Here is a 19,556-nt window from a genome sequence, read left to right on the forward strand (position 1 = left end):
AACGCCTCGGTCAGTTTTCTGGGAGGTCATGGAAAAGAGAAGTATATCTAATGAAGACCCCATTGGAATTCTTGACCGAAGCTCAACCTGGATGGACAACATCCGGGCATATCTTGCAGACGGTACGCTCCCTGATTCACCTCAGGAGGCGGCTGTTCTGAAGAAGAAAGCGGCCAACTTCGAGCCGAGACAAGGAGAACTCTTCAAAACTGGTTTTTTGAAACCCCTGTTGAAGTGTGTTACCCCACAGAAGGGTAAGGAAGTCCTCGAAGATTTGCATGCGGGTATCTGCGCCTCCCATATAGGCGGCAGGTCCCTAGCTGATGTGAATTATTGATCCGAAAATCAACAAAACACAAGGGATATGTTTAAGTCTAATTCTATACAGGAAATCCACCAAGAATTAAACAAAAACTAAGATTAATCAATTAAGAATCCAACTAATTAATCAATCCAAACGAATGTTTTAACTAAAAAAAGCAAAACAGCAATTGATCGCAATCAACCAAAACTCAAGTATGCAACTTAAGAAATAAATCTGAATATTAATCTATGTATGTTTATTCGTGTGTTTACAGCCCTATTTATAAGACTTAGTTTACCTAGGAAGATTAGGACAAGTCCCTAATTCAATCCTAATTAAACTAGAATTCTAACTTGCTTAAAGAGCAAGCACCTTGGAGCACAAGCATATGCCAATCTCCTTGGAGAACAAGCACACGCCTAAACTGATTTATTTTGCTAACTAACTGATTTTAAAAGCAACTAAATAAAGATTAAAGATCCTAATGCTTGAACCAAGAAAAACCCTTTCAAGTGAAAGGTAAAAACTTGTAAGCAAAATCTAAGTAAAGAAAATTCAAGAAAGTTCAAGAAAGTGAACTAGACTCCAAGAAAAGCCACTAAGCAAACTGTGGCTTTGCTTTGATATCCAAGAAAGTGTCCATGCAATGCTTGGCTTGAATCAATGTATAGGGACAAGCTATCTTGATGCATGATAAGCAAATCTTCGAAGTCCTCCATGCTTAGACTTGCATCATCCTCCTCTTCTTCGAAAGAATTTGTCCTCAAATCTCGAAGTTCTTCATCAGGAATATACTTAGCCAAATCGCCAACATTGAATGTAGCACTAATTCCATATTCTCCTGGAAGTTCTAACTTATAAGCATTGTCATTGATCTTCTCAATAATCTTGAAAGGACCTTCACTTCTAGGCATCAACTTATTCTTGCGTTTTCCTGGAAATCTTTCCTTTCTCAAATGTAACCATACCAAGTCTCCAACATTGTAACTTTGTTGCCGTCTATGCTTGTTTGCTCTAGCTTTGTACATGTCATTTACTTTCTCTATTCTTGTTTGAACTTGAGCATGTAATTTCAGCATACTCTTCAACTTAGACTCGGCATCTTTGTGAATTAATTCACCCTTAGGCAATGGAACAAGATCAATTGGAAGTTTCGGATTGACTCCATAGACTACCTCAAAAGGACTATGTTTGGTAGCATATGTAGGTGATCTATTATAAGCAAACTCCGCATGAGCTAACTTGATGTCCCAATCCTTTTGTGTCTTACTCACTAACCCACGCAAAAGCGCACCAAGAGTACGATTAGTAACATCGGTTTGTCCATCAGTTTGTGGATGGTAAGATGTACTATTAGTAACCTCGGTTTGTCCATCAGTTTGTGGATGGTAAGATGTACTAAAGAGCAATTTAGTTCCCACAAGCTTCCATAGAGACTTCCAAAAGAAACTCATGAACTTTGTATCTCGATCACTCACAATAGTTTTCAGAATTCCATGCAATCTAACAATCTCTTTGAAGTATAATTCCGCCACTTTCATAGCATCATCCACTTTGTGACAAGGAACAAAGTGAGCCATCTTAGAAAACCTATCCACAACAACCATAATAGAGTCTTTCCCCCGTTGTGTTCTCGGCAATCCCACAATAAAATCCATAGAAATACCAAGGTGAATCTGGAACAGGTAAAGGAGTATACAAGCCTTGATGAAAAGTAGCCTTCGCTATTTGACAAGTTGCACACCTAGAAATAACTAGTTGCACATCCGTGAGCATCTTAGGCCAATAGAAGTGTTCTTGTAACATACTCAAGGTCTTTGTAATGCCAAAGTGACCAGCAATTCCTCCCCCATGAGCTTCTCTAACAACTAGCTCTCTAATAGAACACTTAGGAAGACAAAGTCGATTTCCTTTGAAAAGAAAACCATCTTGCAGCAAATAAGAACCCACGGCTCCTTTAGAACACTCTTCAATCAATGTAGCAAAATCATCATCACCTTTATAGTATTCTTTGATCAATTCAAAACCAAGTAGCTTGCTATTTAGAATTCCAATCAAAGTGTATCTTCTAGATAATGCATCAGCCACAACATTCGATTTCCCTTCTTTGTACTTTGAAGAAAAATTAAATGATTGTAAAAATTCAACCCACGTAGCATGTCTAGGATTGAGCTTTTGTTGTCCATGTATGTACTTCAATGCTTCATGATCAGAATGCAACACAAAGTGATTAGGTCGGAGATAATGACTCCAATGATCTAAAGCTGTAACAATGGCATAGAACTCTTTATCATAAGTAGAATAGTTCAATCGAGCTCCTCCCAATTTCTCACTGAAATATGCAATAGGCCTCTTCTTTTGGAGTAAAACTGCTCCAATTCCAACTCCACTAGCATCGGTTTCAACTTCAAAAGGACTTGAGAAATCTGGTAACGCAAGTATAGGTGCTTCACATAGCTTCTTTTTAACCAACTCAAACGCACTTTGAGCTTCTTTAGTCCATTCGAATTTACCCTTGTCCTTCTTCAAACATTCGGTCATAGGCGCCACAATACTTGAGAAATTCTTGACAAATCTTCTATAGAACGAAGCTAGACCATGAAAAGACCTTACTTCACTCATATTAGTAGGAATAGGCCAAGTTTTAATAGCCTCTACTTTCGAATGATCAACTGAAACTCCATCCTTTGATACAACATAACCAAGAAAAGTAACACTAGGCACTAAGAAGTAGCATTTTTCAAGCTTAGCATAGAGTTTCTTCTCTCTTAACACTTCAAACACACTTGTTAGATGATTTAGATGATCATGCAAATTTTTAGAGTATATCAGAATATCATCTAAATAAACAACAACAAACTTGCCAAGGAAAGGTTTAAGTACCTCATGCATCAACCTCATGAAAGTGCTAGGTGCATTAGTGAGTCCAAACGGCATCACCAACCATTCATACAACCCTAACTTAGTCTTGAATGCTGTTTTCCACTCATCTCCTTCTCTCATTCGAATTTGATGATAACCACTCATAAGATCAATCTTAGAAAACAACTTTGAACCATGTAGTTCATCAAGTAGATCATCTAACCTTGGAATAGGAAATCGGTATTTGATAGTGATGTTATTCACACTCCTACTATCAATACACATGCGCCAACTCCCATCTTTCTTTGGGACAAGTAAAGTAGGCACGGCACAAGGGCTCATACTTTCCCTCATGTATCCTCTAGCCATAAGCTCTTCAATTTGCCTTTGCATCTCCTTTGTTTCTTCCGGATTACTTCTATAGGCTGCCTTATTAGGTAATGGTGCTCCCGGAATCAAGTCAATTTGATGCTCTATCCCACGAATAGGAGGTAGTCCCGGAGGTAATTCCTTAGGAAAGACATCCTTGAATTCTTCTAAAACAGATTCCAATTCATACGGCCTCTTTGCTTGTTTATCTTGATCAATTCGAATCTCATTAGAAACAAGTATATATACCACATTGTTGCTGCAAATCTCTTTTTCTAATTCCCTCTCACTAATCAAATAAGAACTCTTCGAATTAGAGGTAACATTAGAAGACTTGTTGCTTATCAAAGGTTTTAAAGCAACCGGTCTCTCTTTTTCTCCTTTTCTCACAACATACACATTAGTCCTTCCATCAAACTTCACAAATCTATCATATTGCCAAGGACGGCCTAATAGTATATGACAAGCATCCATAGGACAAACATCACACAAAACTTTATCATGAAATTTACCAATTGAAAAGGAGATTAAGGCTTGTTTAGTTACCTTGACATCACTCGAATTTTTAAGCCAATGAAGCTTATAAAGGGCTTGGATGTTCAGTAATTGGCCACGTCAATTTGTCTACCAAAGTAGTAGATACCACATTAGTGCAACTCCCCGTGTCTATGATCATGTCACACAACCTATCTTCTACCTTGCACCTTGTAAGAAAGATTTTCTCCCTTTGATTGTTTTCCATAGGTACGGTTTTAGAGTGTAGCGCCCTTCTTAGAACCAAACTTTGACCATGAGTCTCGGGATCAATTTCGTCAATATGCCCCTCCTCTTCTTCAAAGTTTTCCTCTTCGTTCTTTTCTTCATAGTCAGTACCCTGCTCACACTTAGCTTGTTCTTGTTCCCACTCTTGAGCAATCATTACTCTTTTTGATGGACAATTAGTTGCAATGTGACCAACACTACCACACTTGAAGCACTTCCTATCTTCAACAAGCTTTTTAGGAGCTTCAAATTTTGATTTAGTCTCCTTGTAGTTCGAACTAGAACCACTTTTCTCCAAGCTGTTCTTCTCAAAAGGTTTAGTGAAACCTTTTACAAAGGGCTTAGTGTACGTCCCTTTCTTCCCCTTTATCTGTTTTTCAACTTTCAAAGCTACCTTGCAAACATCCTCAAAGGACCAATATTGTTGCAATTCAACTTTTTCAGCAATATTATTATTCAACCCCGAAATAAATCTAGCAATTTTATGCTCAACAATCTCTTCTAAGCCACATAGCATGCATAACTTTTCAAATTCACCAATATAATTCTCAACAGTCATAGAATTTTGTTTAAAAAGTTGCATCTTAAGATAAACATCTTGAATATAATCACTAGGTACGAACCTTTTTTTCATGTGCTTCTTGAGTTGTTCCCAAGTTGAGATTCTTGCACGCCCCTCCTTATGCGTCTTCTTCTTTAGATTATCATACCAAAGACTAGCATAACCGGTCAGTTTTAATTCAGCCAATTTGCATCTTTTCCTTTCATCATACTCCTTGTAATCAAAGATTGTCTCGGCCCTTCTAATCCACTCAAACTATTTTTCAGGTTCATTCATACTCCCATTGAATTCGGGAAGATCTAATCTAAGGTTCCTATCATCGTCCTTTGGCCGATCTCTCCTCCTAGGCCTTGGTGATTCATCACTTGAGGAATAATTATTTCGTGGCCTCCTTGGGTTCCTCCTTGGTTGTTCTTCCTCACTTGAACCAGAATTAGGGTTAGAATTCCCTTTCCTTGAAGAATCTCTAGCAAGAGTATCAAGCCTTTTTAATATCTCATCCATCCTTGCTGCCAACTCGTCAATTCGCCTATCTCTTCTAAGATTTTGAGCCTGTTCTAAGGTTAATCCCCTTGGAACCTGTGGAACCTCCTCGTCACTCATGATTCCTACACAAACCAAGTCAGTTTATGCAAAAATCTTGATTAAAAGATCGAATCTTGAAGGAAAACTAGGCAACACAAAAACCGGACTCCCAACCGCAAATCAGTGCACAAACACCAAACGTTTGACGCTGTGTAGAGCGCGTTACTCAACCAAAAATTATGAAATTTTATATGGTGATATCTGGACGTTTTTAGAGTTCAATGCAAAAAGAATCACGCAAAAATTCCCAGCCAATTGTTCCCAGTTTAATTTTTTCCGAAGTTGCGCAAACCTGCTCTGATACCAAAGATGATGTGAATTATTGATCCGAAAATCATCAAAACACAAGGGATATGTTTAAGTCTAATTCTATACAGGAAATCCACCAAGAATTAAACAAAAACTAAGATTAATCAATTAAGAATCCACCTAATTAATCAATCCAAACGAATGTTTTAACTAAAACAAGCAAAACAGCAATTGATCACAATCAACAAAAACTCAAGTATGCAACTTAAGAAATAAATCTGAATATTAATCTATATATATTTATTCGTGTGTTTACAGCCCTATTTATAAGACTTAGTTTACCTAGGAAGATTAGGACAAGTCCCTAATTCAATCCTAATTAAACTAGAATTCTAACTTGCTTGAAGAGCAAGCACCTTGGCGCACAAGCAAACACCAAACTGATTTCTTTTGCTAACTAATTGATTTTTAAAGCAACTAAATAAATAAATAAAAATTAAAGAACTAAATAAAGATTAAAGATCCTAATGCTTGAACCAAGAAAAACCCTTTCAAGTGAAAGGTAAAAACTTGTAAGCAAAATCTAAGTAAAGAAAATTCAAGAAAGTTCAAGAAAGTGAACTAGACTCCAAGAAAAAGCCACTAAGCAAACCGTGCCTTTGCTTTGATATCCAAGAAAGTGTCCATGCAATGCTTGGCTTGAATCAATGTTTAGGGACAAGCTATCTTGATGCATGATAAGCAAATCTTCGAAGTTCTCCATGCTTAGACTTGCATCATCAACTCTGTTGAGGAAGGGGATGCGGCAGGCACATCCACCTTCCCTAAAGTTGTCATCACCGAGCAGGACAGAGGCAAAGTCCGTCGGCCGCATGATGACCCTGTTGTCATTGAGTGCAAGGTCGCCAACCAGTTGGTTGGTCGAATTCTGATTGACACAGGAAGCTACTCTGACCTCATCAGCCTCAAATGCTTATCCAATCTCAAGTACAAACTGGATAGCATGATGGAGGTCTCCCACACCCTTGTTGGGTTTGGGGGAGGACTTGTGCACCCAGTCGGACGAATTGACCTACCTGTCCGCCTGGGAAGTAGGGGAGACGGTCGGCACATGACCATCCGTTTCCTAGTGGTTGAAGAGCTCACAGCTTACAACCTCATCTTTGGCCGTCCCACTCTTAACGAGTGTAAGGCCGTCATCATCCCTGCTCTCATGCTACTCAAGTATGAGAAGGATGATGGAACAGTCGGCTCCCTTAATGGGGACCAAAAGACGGCTCGAGAGTGTTACCTCTCGGACGTCAAGCCCGCGGCCGTAGCATCCGGTCGGGGCAAGCAAACAATCGACCTCGACGATGTCGAGGAAGAACAGTCGGCCCCACCAGCCGGAAAGAAAATAAAGACTGATCAACTGGTGGTGGTCAAAAAAGAAAAACAATAGCAATCACTGACCGGGGAACGATCGGATGACCTCCGTCCCCAGCCTACTGGTGAACACATTGATATCCCTCTGGACGACAGCCGTCCAGAACGGACTGTTAAGGTGGGGACGGTTGCATTTGCAAAGCTGGGTGAAAGCCTTCACCAGCTAGTCAGAGAATTCAAAGACATCTTTGCCTTTGAAGTGGAGGAGATGCCAGGCATCAGCCCGGATCTCGCCGTCCACAAAATCGCCGTGGATCCTAAAACGAAGCCCATCCGGCAAAAGAAAAGAAACCACGGCGAAGAAAGAAGTCAGGCGGCAGCTGCCAAAATAAAAGAGCTGTTAGATGCCAAGTTCATTCGGCTGTGCAATTTCCCTGAGTGGGTAGCTAACGTTGTGTTAGTAAAAAAGCCGAATGGAACTTGGCGGATGTGTGTTGACTACACAGACCTCAACAAGGCATGTCCAAAGGATAGTTATCCATTGCCTAAGATCGACAGTCTGGTCGACTCAACAGCCGGACATGCCTTGATGAGTTTTATGGACGCCTATTCAGGTTTCCATCAGATCCCCTGTGGAAAAAAGATAAAAAAAAGCGGCATTCGTCACTGATCAGGGGTTGTTCTGTTATACGATGATGCCGTTTGGTTTGAAGAATGCGCCTGCTACTTTCCAACGAATGATTAACACGGTCTTCATTAATCAAATCGGAAGGAATGTAGAGGCGTACATTGATGACATGATAGTCAAATCCAAACAACAGGCGGATCATCTTGCTGATCTCCGAGAAACATTCGCCACACTCAGGCGGCACAAGGTCATGCTAAACCCAAAAAAGTGTGTCTTTGGTGTTGAATCTGGGAAGTTTTCTCGGATTTTTGATTGACCAAAGGGGAATAGAGGCCAACCCTGTGAAAATATAGGCGGTAATCGACATGCAGTCGCCCCGTACTGTAAAGGAAGTGCAAAAACTAACAGGTTGTCTGGCGGCCTTGGGGAGATTCCTCAGTCGGTCAGGCGACAAGTGCCTCTATTTTTTCCAGGCAATAAAAAAGAAGACAAACTTTGAATGGGGGGATGATGCAGAGGCGGCCTTTCAAAAGCTGAAAACTCATCTGCATTCTTTGCCGAGGCTTGTCAGCCCTTTGCCCAAAGAGAAGCTCTTCATGTACTTAGCCGTCTCTGATCATGCCCTCAGTGCCGTTCTCTTAGCTGAAAGAGACGGCATCGAGCTCCCGGTGTATTTCATTAGCCATGTTCTAAGAAATGTGGAGCTTCGGTACCCCATGGTTGAGAAATTCGGCCTTGCCCTTTACATGGCCATCAAGAAGCTTAAACCCTACTTCTTGGCGCATGCGGTAGAAGTCTATACTGACCAACCGATCAAACGGCCACTCACAACCTTGGAGTCTTCTGGACGAATGCTCAAATGGGCGATTGAAATGCAAGGATTGGAAATCACTTACGAACCAAGGAAAGCAATAAAGGGGCAAGCATTCGCCGACTTTATTGTGGAAATGACAAGGCCGGTTGCTGTGGATGATACTAGTCAGGTTTGGAAAGTGTATGTGGATGGGAGCTCCACTGCGAACGGCTGTGGTGCAGGAATTATCTGTCAGTCTCCTGAAGGAGACAAATACGAGTATGCACTACGGTTCAAGTTCCAGGTCTCTAACAATGAGGCCGAGTATGAAGCCCTGCTTGTCGGGATTCGGTACTGTAAGGCAGCAGGGGCAAAGAAAATTGACGCCTGCTCGGATTCACAACTGGTCGTACTCCAAGTCAATGGGACGTACGAGGCCACTCATCCGGCCATGATTAAATACTTGCAGGCGGTTAAGAATGAAGTTGGGACACTTGAAGAGTTCAATCTAAGTCAAGTGCCCAGGTCTTCAAACAATCAGGCGGATGCTCTGTCCAAGCTGGCATCATCCGCCTCCTGTGAAACGCCTCGGTCAGTTTTCTGGGAGGTCATGGAAAGAAGAAGTATATCTGAGGAAGACCCCATTGGAATTCTTGACCGAAGCTCAACCTGGATGGACAGCATCCGGGCCTATCTTGCAGACGGCACACTCCCTGACTCACCATAGGAGGAAGCTATTCTGAAAAAACGAGCGGCTAACTTCGAGTTGCGACAAGGAGAACTCTTCAGGGCTGGTTTTCTGAAACCCCTCTTGAAGTGTGTAACCCCTGAGAAGGGTAAGGAAGTCCTCGAAGAGTTGCATTCGGGATTCTGCGCCTCCCATATAGGCGGCAGATCCCTCGCTGCCAAGGCCAGGCGGCTTTACTTCTGGCCAACTCCGGAGTCGGATGCAATGGAAATAGTAAAAAAATGTGACAAGTGCCAAAAATTTGGCAAGCTCATCCATCGTCCGGCCACAGACCTGACGGCCATCCACAGCCCAATACCTTTTGCCAAATGGGGCATGGACATTCTAGGGCCATATACAGCTGCACCAGGCGGCAAGCACTATATACTGGTTGTTTTGGGTGTTTTTGTCCCTCGGGAGAGTTACAACACGAAGACTGATCCGGGGTGAGCTGTACCTGCACAACAAACGGAGACACCTGTTGGGTGGTGCTCCGCCTCCAACGATCAAGTTAGCAACTTGAAAAGGAATAAAGAGTACGGAAATTTAGGTGGGAATCTGCTTGGATTCCAAGCTCAGGTGTTTCTCTGATGTAAGAGAATGCAGGTGTAATAAATGGTAAAACGTGCCCTCAAAATGAGGGACATCTCCCTATTTATAGGGTCATTGGGAATTGTGCCCCTGATTAGGTCACTGAACCCTAACCATTGGTGGGTTGCGCCGTTTTGCGGCATTCTCGGGATTTGGGCCTGAAGGCCGCCTTTTCCCTTGATTTCTGGAATGACACGTGTCGAGCAGAGATTGGTCCATTTTGGACCAATTTGGGGCTGACACGTGTCACCCTCTAATTGGGCCACGTGGCAGGGTGAAATTACCCTAAACATTTGCCCCTCACAGATGTGACGTGGCACGCCACGTGGCATCTGTGACACATGTCACGCTTCGGTTGGTGGTAATTTTACCGTTACAGAGTAACCGTTCACCTTCCGGGTAAATTACGGAAATGCCCCCATATTTACCCTCTATATATAGTCGTTTTACCCTCATAATTTTGTACGTTTACAAAAATTTTCTAGAGAGAAAACTTTGAGAGAGCAGAAGTCATCCGTTTGAGTCAGGTGCGAGCAAGAAACTTTGTTCTTCCGCAACCCAGCCGGACCCGCCTTCCTTCAGATATCAAATCCAAAGGTACCGTCTCTGTCTCTCTCAGCTCTTTTCTTTTTTCACCGCTTGTACATATTTCTTGCAATAAATGGATGCATCACCAACACACACGGCACAGCCTAGGTTAGAGTCCAGCCGGTCACCAGGGACGGCTGATTCTAGGACTGGGAGTGCCGGCTCGGGGTGTTGGGACGACCCTTTGCCATGGATTCCGACCAGTTATGTGTCTGTGCAGGACACCATGGCTCGGACAATGTAGACGGCAACTGATCCAAATTACAGAAGCGAAGGCTCAGGCGTCCAAACGCCTGAGGGAGAAACGTCTGGTCAGGGAGACCAGACGGCTCTGGAGAGATCCCCTCCGCGTGCCCCTTTAACCCCTGCTGACTCTTTCTTGGAAGAGTGTGATCAAGACGGCGACGAGGCCGCCTCTGCCCCTATGGACCAAAGTGAGGGGGAGACGGATGTTTTAACTAAAACAAGCAAAACAACAATTGATCGTAATCAACCAAAACTCAAGTATGCAACTTAAGAAATAAATCTGAATATTAATCTATGTATGTTTATTCGTGTGTTTACAGCCCTATTTATAAGACTTAGTTTACCTAGGAAGATTAGGACAAGTCCCTAATTCAATCCTAATTAAACTAGAATTCTAACTTGCTTGAAGAGCAAGCACTTTGGCGCACAAGCATACACCAAACTGATTTATTTTGCTAACTAACTGATTTTTAAAGCAACTAAATAAATAAATAAAAATTAAAGAACTAAATAAAGATTAAAGATCCTAATGCTTGAACCAAGAAAAACCCTTTCAAGTGAAAGGTAAAAACTTGTAAGCAAAAATCTAAGTAAAGAAAATTCAAGAAAGTTCAAGAAAATGAACTAGACTCCAAGAAAAACCATTAAGCAAACTGTGGCTTTGCTTTGATATCCAAGAAAGTGTCCATGCAATGCTTGGCTTGAATCAATGTTTAGGGATAAACTATCTTGATGCATGATAAGCAAATCTTCGAAGTTCTCCATGCTTAGACTTGCATCAGAACTTAGAGAACTTTAAGAAAATGCACCCGCTTGGAGACGGGTATAAGATCCGGGTGCCGCCTGAGCTGGGCACCATCGCTTGGGGGGATGATCAAGAGAACGCCAACAGCTATTTTGGCTGTTACGAGGCGGCGTTCAAAGCCGGCCTTCGCTTCCCCCTTCACCAGGCGGTGAAGGCAATTTTGAGAGGCTACGGCCTTGGGCTCTGGTAACTTACCCCCAACTCCTGGACCAACATTTTGGGGTATGTTGCCGCCTGCGAGTTCCAAGGGCTTAACCCCGGCTGGGAGGCTTTTGCAAGCATGCACTACCTCAGTAGGAGCCCAGGCGGCTGGAGGGCGTGGTACACTCTAACCACGCAGCCGCAATATATGATGACCTTGGACAAGGTCTCCAAATTCGATGGCTGGAAACACAGGTTCTACCTGATGTCAGCCTCAACCAGACGGGAAAACTATGAATTCCGTCTGTACAATAAGAAGCCTGACTTGTTGGGCAGGAAGTGCGCTCTTCCCCGGATCCCAGAGGAAGACTTTGACAAAATAATTGAGGCAGACTTTTTCGGCCTCACAGACGCAACTCTGTCAACCGGGGAAACAATAAAAGTCCCTAAGAACTAGATTCCCAAGAGCGCCTGGTTCTGGGATGAATGTTTCTTAGCCGCCTGCGGGCTAGGGCACATGTTTAATAAACGTATGCACCTGAGTTCATACCGTCTGTAGTATTTTTCTATCGGTATTGATTTATGATGTTGACCAATTTCTTTCTTTTTGCAGAAGAAGCATTGAACATGCTGCAGACGGAGAAAACTCCCAAGCGGTCTTCTGCGGCCATCTGCAAAGAGCTTGCGGAGAAAGCTGCGGCCGAGCTCAGGGCCAAGGTATTGAACGCCTGACCCTTTCTTAAGTTTATTCTATAAACTGTCTTGCCCGGATATTAACCTTGACTTGTTTATTTTCACAGGGGGGAGAAGTTGGGAAATCGTTTGAGAAGAACCTCAAACGGGCTAGAGAGGAGGCCCCAGCCGTTCTTAACAAGATAAAAAAGTCCGCCTCTACGTCAACTCCTGGCGCCTCAGCCGGGGCTAAGACGATGCGGATAGCGGAGCGACTCGAGAAGGTAGGCGGCAGCCTGTGCCTTGATCTTGTCAACCCCTCAGCAGCCGCGGGGTTCACCACGCCTGCAAGCGTTTCCCGCTTGGCCGGCTCTGAAGGTAAGAACCCTTTTGAATCCCCGCTTGAGCTGGGGTGGCCTTTACGGGTGAAATCCCACTCCCAACAGACGTCATCCTCAGACGGTCGGCAACAAATAGGTGCTGCCTTAGTTTCGCACTCATCACGTATTGTTTGTGGTGCAGATCAATCTCCTCGCTGGCCAGACGTCCAGAAGCACGCCAAGGCCATGCTGGACGCCGTCCGGAAGAGGGATAAGGACAATATCCCTGGGATAGAGACGTTCAATCTTGAACGCATTCTATCCCTTCTGGCTGAGGTAAGAAACTTGTCAATTCCATGTTTTTTTTTATTTTTATTTTTTTTCAAGTAATTACCCCGCCTGTAATTCTTATACCGCCTGCTTTTTTGCAGGCCATGCTGCGGGTGGACGGGCTCAAACGTCCTTATTCCCGCAAACGAGAAGAGGTAAAAAGGGCCAAGAAGTCTGCCATAGACGCTGATAATATTGCTTTCCACTCAACTATCGTAAATGAACTTGAAACTAAAGCAATAATTATGACACAGGCATCTAAAATCCAGCAGCTGGAGCTAGATCTGAAGGCGGCCGACCAGCGGGTAACGGATGCTGAGACGGCCAAGAAGGGGGCGGAGGAGGCCCAGAAGAAAGCAGACAAGAGCGCCAAACAGGCTGAAGAGGCGCTCAAGAAGACCAAGGCGGACCTTGGCAAACTGAAATCCAAGGTTGAGAGGCTGGAGAAGGATGCTGCTCAAGCTCAAAAAAACTTTGCAGCAACCCTGGAGGCGGAGCAAAACCGCCTTGTTGCTGAGAGTGATGCTGACAACGACGCCCGTATGAAGATTGCTTGGGCTGCCTTGTATCTAGACGCTGATTATAGCATCTGGACAATGGCACACAGCTATGCCGAGTACGTGGTGTACTTAAGAGAGCAAGGTGAGCCAGAGCCTGCCTTCTTTGAAGCCTGGCTCAGCAACAATGAGCCGTCCGCGCCTGAGCTTCCTGGTCCCGGCGAAGCGCACCAAATTCTCTCAGATGATGAGGAGAAGAGGGAAAACCAGGAGGCTCCGTCTGCAGGCCAGAAGTGACTTTTTAGCGGCAGTATGCCAATCTTTGCTTTTTATTTTCTTTTTTTCAGCGGCTGTATGCCAAGACTTACCTTTTCCGGCCTGCGTGCCGAGTATCTTTGTATTTACCGGCTAAGGAGCCGGGTAAATTAACAATTACTTTCACCCGGACGGGGTCCGGTTAACATTTGATCCACTACAACCGTTTGGTTGGGTGGACTTTTATGAAATGCACCGACTGAGTCGGTTTTAATCATTTTGCATTTAATTTTAAATTTTTTTTTTTAATTTTTTCCTAACTTATGAAAAGCATGCGGCGATTCTTTGCCTAACTAGTCAATAGTCTGGCTGTCCTTGCCCCTGGACGGCTGTGTGATTGGTTTCAGTTGGAGCTGGTTGATTGACTTGAAAACGTCTGATGCTGCAAAGAGCATGATATGTTTGTAGGTCAATCAATCACAGTAATGATTGCCCCAAACCAAGTGCACAGCTGTACACCCACAGGCGTTTCGGTCACTACCCAGACGGGTTACGCCCGTCTTGGTAGAGATTTTATAGCCATTGAACTCTTGCCCCAATTGGGGTGAGGTGCAATTTTTGGAATGGATAACCTAAGTGAGAACTTCAGCCGGTGACCGACTGATGCCTATGGGCATCCGGTATTTAGGGACTTATTCGTTCTTCGTAGGTTATTTCGGTCAGACGGCTATGAGTTGACCAATTCGGTCGTTCAATTTTTGTCGTCTGCATGGATACGTAGAACCGACAGATAATCCGTTCTCTGCGACGATTGCAACCGGAGGGGTGTCGCCGGACGCCTTCGTCCATGTTGGGACATGCGATTTTATAAAAAGAGCAACCATCCGACCATTTTAGCCTCTGGTCTTGTTTGAGACCGGTTGTGTAGCCACTAAACGTTTTTGTGCTTAGTTTCTTAATCAGTGTTGAATTTACACTAAGTATCGAACTTAGTTTTTTAATCAAACGAGTCTGTCTGGGTATTACCCAGGCGGATCATGCTAAGTATCAAACTTAGTTTAGAAAAATGGAGAATCCGTCTGAGTATTACCCAGGCGGATCATGCTAAGTATCAAACTTAGTTAGAAAAATGGAGAATCCGTCTGAGTATTACCCAGGCGGATGGTTAAGCAGTTGAATAAACAAAGTATCCAACTTAAGTAAACAAGGGATCCGAGCATTACCCAGGCGGATAAACAAATGTAACCTTTACCAAGTATCGAACTTAGTTAGGTAGATGGGGAATCCGCCTGGATATTACCCGGATGGATAATCAAACGATAACTCAAATTTGCAAACAAAGACTTAATCTTCAATAATTGACTCATTGTTTACAAAAAGTTACAATCTCAGAAGTAGTACTTTTTTAGATTGTCTACATTCCAAGTTCTAGGCAGGCGCCTGCCGTCTAGAATTTCCAGGCGGTAGGTGCCATCCCTTACTTCTTCATAGATCCGGTAGGGGCCTTCCCAATTTGGGGTTAGCTTTCCCAGCTCATTGGCCCTACCGGTTGCCTCCATTTTTCGTAACACTAAGTCGTCAACTTTCAAAGGACGCTTGTGTACTTTTTTGTTGTAGGCTCTCGTCATTCTCAGACGGTAAATCTCATGACGCAAGGCGGCATTGCCCCTGCGTTCTGGGAGTGAATCCAATGCCAGGCGCATTGCTTCCCAGTTTGCCTCTTCATCATACAGCATGACTCTAAGAGTCGGCTCGTAACGTTCGATGGGCAAGACGGCTTCAGCACCGTAAACCATGAGAAATGGGGTTTCACCGGTTGCCCCTTTCGCTGTTGTCCGGATGGCCCACAGGACATGGATTAATTCTTCTGCCCATAAGCCACCGACCCTTTCTATTTTCTTTTTAATGCCGTCTGAGATGAGTTTGTTGAAAGCTTCAACTTGGCCGTTTGCTTGGGGACGGCCAACAGATGCGAAATAGCTTGAGATCCTCTGATCTCCCAACCAAGTTTTTAGTTGAGGCGTCTCAAACTGAGGACCATTATCAAACACCATAGACATGGGTACCCCGTACCGGGTGATAACATTCTTCCAGATGAAGGAAATTACGTCTGAGGTCTTGATGTTTTTAACCGCCTCAGCCTCCACCCACTTGGTGAAGTAATCCACAGCCACCAAGATGTAGCGCTTTCCGCCTGGAGCAGGCGTGTAAGGACCTAGAGTGTCCATGCCCTATTTTGCAAACGGGATTGGGCTGTGGATGGCCGTCAGATCAGTAGCCAGACGGTGAATGAGTTTTCCAAACTTTTGGCACTTGTCACATTTTTTCACCAATTCCTTGGCGTCTGCTTCAAGAGTGGGCCAGAAGTAATGTCGTCTGGCTCTGATGGCTAGGGACCTGCCGCCTATGTGAGAGGCGCAGAATCCTGAGTGCAAGTCTTCGAGAACTTCTTTCCCCTTTTCTGGGGTGACACACTTCAACAAAGGCTTCAGAAACCCCGCTTTGAAGAGTTCTCCATTTTTCAACTCGAATCTTGCAGCTCGCTTTTTCAGAACGGCTGCTTCCTGTGGCGAATCAGGAAGTGTGCCGTATGAGAGATAGGCCCGGATGCCATCCATCCAGGTAGAGCTTCGGTCCAGAATTCCAACGGGATCCCCATAGATGCTTCTCTTTTCAAGAACTTCCCAGAAGACTGACCGAGGCGTATCATGGCAGGCGGAAGATGCCAGCTTTGACAATGCATCCGCTTGGTTGTTTTCCGACCTAGGCACCTGATTCAGCCGGAATTCCTCAAGTGCCTTGGTCTCTTCTTTGACTGCCTGAAGATATTTAATCATAGCCGGATGGGTAGCCTCATAACTTCCCTCATACTGGCTAACAACCAATTGAGAATCAGAGTAGGCGTCAATTTACATGGCCCCTGCCGCCTTACACATGCATATGCCGGCTAGCAGGGCTTCATATTCCGCCTCATTGTTAGAGGCCTGAAACTTGAAGCGTAGTGCATATTCAAATCTGTCTCCTTCAGGAGACTCATAAATTACGCCTGCACCACAGTCGTTCTTTGTAGAGCTCCCGTCTACATACACTTTCCAAACCTGATCAAGATTATCCGGAGCCACCGGACGAGTCATTTCTACAATGAAGTCGGCAAACGCCTGACCTTTCACTGCCTTTCTTGGTTCGTAAGTGATTTCAAGACTTTGCATTTTAATAGCCCATTTCAACATTCTCCCGGATGAGTCCAAGGTAGACATCGGCCGCTTGAGTGGCTGGTCCGTGTAGATCACCACTGGATGTGCCAAAAAGTAAGGCTTCAATTTTTTGAATGCCATATACAAAGCAAGGCCAAATTTCTCAACCATGGGGTACCGGAGTTCAGCATTTTTAAGAACATGACTAATGAAGTAAACCGGGAGCTGCACGCCGTCTCTCTCAGTAAGGAGAACGGCACTGAGGGCATGGTCTGAGACGGCTAGGTACATATACAACGTCTCTCTAGGCAAAGGACTGACCAACCTAGGCAGAGAGTGTAAATGCTCTTTCAACCTCTGGAACGCCGCCTCAGCATCATCCCCCCACTCAAATCTGGTCTTCTTCCTGATTGCTTGGAAGAAGTAGAGGCATTTGTCGCCTGACCGACTGAGGAACCTCCCCAAGGCGGCCAGGCAACCGGTGAGTCTCTGGACTTCCTTGACAGAACGGGGTGACTTCATGTCAATCACTGCCTGTATCTTTTCGGGGTTAGCCTCTATCCCCCTTTGATCAATCAGGAATCCGAGAAACTTCCCAGACTCAACACCAAAGACGCATTTCTTAGGATTTAACATAACCTTATGCCGCCTGAGGGTGGTGAATGTTTCTCGGAGATCAGCAAGGTGATCCGTCTGCAGCTTGGATTTGACTATCATGTCATCAATGTACGCCTCCACATTCCTCCCAATCTGATTAATGAAGATCGTATTAATCATCCGTTGGAAAGTGGCAGGCGCATTTTTCAAGCCAAACGGCATCACAGTATAACAAAATAGCCCCTGATCAGTGACGAAGGCCGTCTTCTCTTGATCTTTCTTCCACAGGGGTATCTGATGGAAGCTGGAGTATGCATCCATAAAACTCATCAAGGCGTGACCGGCTGTAGAGTCGACCAGACTGTCGATCTTTGGAAGCGGATAACTGTCCTTTGGACACGCCTTGTTGAGGTCTGTGTAATCAACACACATGCGCCAGGTCCCATTTGGTTTCTTAACAAGGACCACATTGGCCACCTAGTCGGGAAAATTACAGGGCCGGATGAACCTGGCGTCTAGCAGCTTTTTGACTTTGGCAGCTGCCGCCTGACTTCTTTCCTCGCCGTGGTTTGTTTTCTTTTGCCGGATGGGCTTCTTTTTGGGGTCCACGGCGAGCTTGTGGACAGCAAGATCCGGGCTGACGCCTGGCATCTCTTCCACTTCAAAGGCAAAAATGTCTTTGAATTCTTTCAGCAGAAGGTGCAAGCTTGCACCCAAGGTAGCAGGAGCTACCGTCCCAACTTTAACAGTACGTTCTGGACGGCTGTCGTCCAGAACGAGATCAATGCTTTCACCAGCCGGTTGAGGACGGAGCTCGTCTGACCGTTCACCGGTCAGTGATTGCTATTTTTTCTCTTTCTTCACCTCCACCGGCAGGGGAGCCTTTCTTTTCTTCCCGGCTGCTGATGGGGCGAGAACTGGGTCGGCATCCTTGACATTGTCAAGGTCTATTGGTTCCTGACCGCCTGGGGTCACTGTATCTCGGACGGCTGAGAGATAACACTCTCGGGCCGTCTTCTGATCCCCATTCAAGGAACCAACAGAGCCGTCATCCCTCTCATACTTGATGAGCATGAGAGACGGGATGATTACGACCTTGGCTACGTTAAGGGTTGGCCTGCCAAGGATGATGTTGTAGGCGGTCAACTCCTCAACGACCAAGAATCTGACGACAATGTGTCGTCCCTAGCCTTTCTCTCCTAGCCGGATGGGTAAGTCAATTCTCCCGGCTGGGTAGACCATCCCACCCCCAAAACCAACCAAGGGGTGGGTGACCGGATGCATGCTGCTGACATTGTATTTCAGCTTTCGCAGGCACCGGAGGCTGATGATGTCTGATGAGCTGCCGGTGTCAATAAGGATTCGTCCAACCAGCTGGTTGGCAACCTTACATTCAATGACCACCGGGTCATCATGCGGGCGGCGGACGCTGCCCCTATCCTTCTCAGTGATCAAGACGTCTGGGAAGGAGGAGCTGGCTTCCGCCTGCTCATCATCATCTTTGTCCATCTTTCGAAGATGGCTCTTGGTGCCCCGGATGGTAGGGCCACCACATGAAAACCCGCCTGCTATAGTGTAGACCGGCTCCTTGTCGGTATCCGAACTACTAGCAGGCTGGGGGGGTAGTCTTGGAGGACTGACCCTTGTTTTTCTTTTTCGCCCCGACTGGGGACTTAGAAATGTAGGACTTCAGCAGCCCTTTGTCAGCCAAACGGTCCAACGCTCGCTGAAGACTAAAGCAGTCGTTGGTGTCATGGCCAACTTCCTCATGGAACTGACAGAATTTATTCTTGTTCCGCGACTGGACAGAACTCTTCATAGGATTCGGCTTCTCAATGGACAGCCGGTCCTTTACCTCCATGAGGATGGAGTTACAGTCTTTGTTAGAGACGACCCCTACCGAATCTATGAGGAAGTAAGAGACGGCACCTACCGCCTGGAAGACCCAGACGGCAGGCAGCTGCCTAGAACTTGGAATGTAGACAACTTGAAAAAGTACTTCTTCTAAGTACGAATGTAAAGACTTCAATTTTGTTATCTCAAGTTTTGTTAATGAGAATATGCCTTCATTTCCTAGTCTTTTTATTTAAGTTTCTTAGTGTCGTCTGTACAAA

The 19,556-nt window shown here is 44.8% G+C and overlaps 1 pseudogene; it reads right to left on the reverse strand.

The window, feature by feature from the left end:
* LOC145632862 (uncharacterized) overlaps positions 1 to 19,556 on the reverse strand; it is a 110,544-nt pseudogene that overhangs the window by 42,402 nt on the left and 48,586 nt on the right.

The sequence above is a fragment of the Chenopodium album genome, chromosome 5 (assembly GCF_948465745.1).
Source record: "Chenopodium album chromosome 5, dcCheAlbu1.1, whole genome shotgun sequence".
NCBI lineage: Eukaryota > Viridiplantae > Streptophyta > Magnoliopsida > Caryophyllales > Amaranthaceae > Chenopodium > Chenopodium album.